General features: G+C 37.1%; 1 pseudogene; it reads left to right on the forward strand.

The window, feature by feature from the left end:
- Positions 1-706: 706 nt before the first annotated feature.
- LOC131839427 (non-histone chromosomal protein HMG-17-like) lies at positions 707-954 on the forward strand (annotated as a pseudogene).
- The last annotated feature ends 3,973 nt before the right edge of the window (positions 955-4,927 follow it).

A 4,927-nucleotide genomic window follows, 5' to 3' on the forward strand; every position in this document is an offset into this window, starting at 1 on the left:
GTAGTGATATAAAGCTACTGAATTTGGTCCAAAAAAAAAAAGGACAAACTCACTATTATCTCGGGAGAGCCACTGACTCTAAAGATCACACTGAAAATAATTTCTCTAATTTTCATTCATAATTATATAACCAAACTTTTTTTCTCTCATGTGTATTTTCAAAAAAATCTTCAGAAATATCTTCACAGTCTAAGAAAAGTCTATTTTTCCTAGTAGGAGACCCAATTATAGTTAGTTATTAGAAGATGGCCTGCCATGGTAGGTACAGACTGATTAAAGTGTGTACACTGTAAATTCTTTCTTTCTTAAAGATTTACTTATTTATTTGAGAGAAAGAGAGAGAATGGTGGTGGGGGGGGAATCTTCCAAGCAGACTCCCTACTGAAGCGTGGAGGCCACCAATCCTTGATCCATGAGATCAGGACCTGAGCTGAAACCCAGAGGTAGATGCTTAACTTACTGGGTCACCCAAGTACCCTGACAATGTAAATTTATATGAGTTGTCTCCCCTAGTATGTGATTACCAGTGCTTCCAGGCGCCAATCGCAAAGGGTGTTTCAAGCATCTTAAATTTAACCTAGGTATCAAAAGGAGACAAGCATCCTGAGGAACAGTATAAAGCAGAACCAGAAAAGACCCCCGGGCCCACTAGAGCCCACCTCCACTGCATCCCTACATCCAGAGCCTATGTCTCTCCAATGCCACTATGCCAAAGAGAAAGGCTAAAGGGGATGCTAAAGGAGATAAAGGCAAGGTGAAGGATGAATCACAGGTAAGATCTCCTTCAAAGCCAGAGCACAAGACTAAAAAACCTCTGCAAAGAAGAGAGAGAAGATACCTAAAGGGAAAAAGAGGAAACATGGTGCTGACAAGGATGGGAATGACCCTACAAAAAGTGGAGATGCCAAAACACACTAGACACAGAAAACTGAAGGTGCTGAAGAAGCCACATGAAGTGCGTGCATTTTTGATAACTGTGTACTTCTTGTGACTGTACAGTTTGAAATACTATTTTTTATCAAGTTTTTGAAAATGCAGAATTTTGCTTTACTTTTTTTTTAAGATTTTATTTATTTATTTGACAGAGACCACAAGTAGGCAGAGAGGCAGGCAGAGAGAGAGAGGAGAAAGCAGGCTCCCCACCGAGCGGAGAGCCCGATGCGGGGCTCGATCCCAGGACCCCGAGATCATGACCTGAAGGCAAAGACTTGACCAACTGAGCCACCCAGGTACCCCAGCTTTACTTTTTTTTTAAAGCTATGTTGTTGGTATACAGAACAATTTATTGTTATTTGGAGGGGAAGGGCATATGTCACTAATAGAATATCTCACAACTGAACTGATATGGGGGAAAACAGTTACCCCTTCTAGTTTTGAGAAAATTCCTCTTGATGTTGACAGGCATTAGCCACCTTGGAACAAATTCCTTGTGGTGTGGAAAAGGGAAAATTCTTTTTTTTTTTTTTTATTGTCTTCTTTTCCCTCTCTGTCTTCAGCATAGACTTGACTCCCTTTAACCCAGATACTTGTTGGAACCTGACCCCCCAAAATGGTTCCCAGTATATCAAGCAAACTACCTTTGAGCTTGATGCCTTCTAAGACTCCCTTTTTAGCTCGTGGGTCTTCAGATTGCTAATGCTGCCATTTTCATTTCATTTCCTGAAAGTCAGAGTCAACTTACGAAAAGTTGTTGAACAATATTCTAAGCATGAAATGTCAATCTTCACTCCAAAATTTCCGTATTCATAACACAACATGAAGACTTCACTAGGATTTATAGTGGCCATCTGATTTTAGTAGTCCACTGAAGCATGGACTTTGGAAGTTTTATACGGTTAATGATTGTTTCCTGGTATCCTGCCTGAACTACCATGGCTGTTTATGAAAAGTATCTTTAATAAATCTGGATACAGTTTGGCTAGGGAAAAAGGCAAAGAAAACAGAATCCTTGGATTAAAAAGTACTATTCTATTTTCTCTTGGTTTACTAAGAGCACAAAAAAGAAAACCAAGCATCTCTGTAGTTTTTCACCAGGGTATTTAAGAACATCTCTTTAAGATATGTTGAAAAGCACGAGCTCTTTGGAAATAGTGTTTTATTTCCTACTTGGTATTTGATATTTGAAGTCACAGGTTCTTTTTTTTTTTTTTTTAAGATTTTATTTATTTATTTGACAGAGAGAGATCACAAGTAGGCAGAGAGGCAGGCAGAGAGAGAGGAGGAAGCAGGCTCCCTGCTGAGCAGAGAGCCCGATGCGGGACTCGATCCCAGGACCCTGAGATCATGACCTGAGCCGAAGGCAGCAGCTTAACCCACTGAGCCACCCAGGCGCCCTGAAGTCTCAGGTTCTTAACTGAACTTTATTTTCCTCTTTGTCAAGCTTTGTTGGAGCTGTGGAAATATTACATAAGTTAATTAAAGTAATACCTTTGAAACAAAACTTTTACCTTTATCATGTATTCCAAACTTATATCAATATGAAGAATATGGTGAGTATACTCTTTCTACAGGATGCTCAGTTCAAAGGATAGGCTACCCCATAAGGTTATTTTCCTTTGACTAGTGTCGTTAGATGATTTACTCAGTTGTCAGATGGTACTTTATGCCAAACAAAATAAAATAAAAATACAGTTAATGATGCTATCATTTATAATATAACAAATTATTATTACTGATCTTCCTACCTCCACCTCTATTAGTTCAAACTACTAAGTTCTTTACCTCAAGAAATGGTGAGATTGGGGCACCTGGGTGGCTCAGTGGGTTCAGAGAGTCCTGAATCGGGCTCTCTGCTCTGTAGGGAGCCTACTTCCTCCTCCTCTCTCTCTCTCTATGTAATTGTGATCTCTCTCTGTCAAATAAATAAATAAAATCTTTTAAAAAATGGTGAGAGGATGAATACCCAACTTTTGTATCAACATGGACAGGACTGGAAGAGATTATGCTGAGTGAAATCAGTCAAGCAGAGAGAGTCAATTATCAAATGGTTTCACTTATTTGTGGAGCATAAGAAATAACATGGAGGACATGGGGAGATGGAGAGGAGAAGGGAATTGAGGGAAATTGGAGGGAGAGATGAACCATGAGAGACCATATATGGACTCTGAAAAACAATCTGAGGGTTTTGAAGGGGTGGAGGGTGGGAGGTTGGGGTAGCCTGGTGGTGGGTATTATGGAGGGTACATATTGCATGGAGCACTGGGTGTGGCGCATAAACAATGAATTCTGTTACACTGAAAAGAAATTAAATTTTTAAAAAAAGTTTTAAAAAAGGTGAGATTATTTTCTAATAATTGGTTAATATGCAATATTCATTGCAGGGGAAACTAATTGATGTACATTTTTCCTGATTTTCCTTTGTTCTGTGATGAGGATAGAATAGGCAGTTTACCAATATTTTAGCTTAAATTGGATATCAAATTAAACACCAATTTATATCTGAATTTTAGCTGTAGCCAAAGTATACTGTAAATCCAGGTCATGAACTATAGAATAAGACATCACCAATTAACAAACGTGGGAACCATTCAATTTAGGTAAATTGAGGTAATCAGATGCAGAATAAATTTTGTCTTTTTCTTCTTCTTTTCCAAAAGAAGTAACTGTACCTACTTCACTTGCACTTGGTCTTTGACTAATGTGTCACTGTGCATCACATTGTCTTTGTCTCTGTAATTCATAATATGAAAATTCATTTATAGCACAAAAATAATGGGCACATTTTACCTCTAATTAAGATTACTCATCAGTTCACACCCACCAAGAATTCTACTGTGCTTTCAACTCATCACTGCTTACATTAATGTACCTAGTTTAATCACAGCAATGCCAGGAATTATTCCATCATAACCAGAGATGTACTAATTTATTCTTCTCAAAAAAGAAAAATTTTAACATTGAACATTTGAAAAATTATATGTGCATATGTTTAGCAATACACATGTACAAAATATACATGTGAAAATTTTGAAATTTATATGTGCATATGTTTAATAATATACGTGTATAAAATTTATTTATGCATATATTTAACAATACACATGTATAATAATTTTTGCTATCATGCAATCTAAGAAGAATGTTAGAAAGTATGTTTGCTTTCACACTGAGAGTAAATTCATTTCTGCTTCAATATTCTATTAATACGGGCATAACATAAAGCTTGCGGATTTTGACACAGCCAATTACAAAAAAATTCTCTATTAAAAAGTTCCTCATCCTGAGGAAGTGGTGATGCAACATGAGAGCTTAAGTGGGTAGAAGAATAATCAATGAAACAAGATGGAATTAGGAGGGAGACAAACCATAAGTGACTCTTAATCTCACAAAACAAACTGAGGGTTGCTGGGGGGAGGGAGGTTGGGAGAAGGGGGTGGAATTATGGACATTGGGGAGGGTATGTGCTTTGCTGAGTGCTGTGAAGTGTGTAAACCTGGTGATTCACAGACCTGTACCCCTGGGGATAAAAATATATGTTAATAAAAAATAAAAAATTAAAAATAAATAAATAAATAGATAGATAGATAGATAGATAAATAAATAAATAAAGTTCCTCATCCTAATCTCCCTTACCCCCTTATAAAGTGAAGAAATAATTTGTAAGTGCATAAGCCACAAGTCTTGGTTCAAGAATTAGTAAAAAATAAACACAAGATCTCTCAATCTCTTCAGAAGATAATTTCCTAAATGGGTATCTTCTGAATGTGTGCTTATCAACTAAAGTGCTTCGTGATTCAGACTAAAATCCTATGGCAATATTTGGAGAAAGACCATTGGAAAGTGTTGCCTGCTTGTCTTCAATCCAATTTAATTCACAATTGGGCTTCATTAGTATCCTACAGTGCTGGCTCCAAGTTCTGCTGTTCGTGAATTAGAGAAAATTACAATGAGCTTTCAACCTAAACAGTAGTACATAAATTCTCTACCA

Source organism: Mustela lutreola, chromosome 1, assembly GCF_030435805.1.
Source record: "Mustela lutreola isolate mMusLut2 chromosome 1, mMusLut2.pri, whole genome shotgun sequence".
Classification (NCBI taxonomy): domain Eukaryota; kingdom Metazoa; phylum Chordata; class Mammalia; order Carnivora; family Mustelidae; genus Mustela; species Mustela lutreola.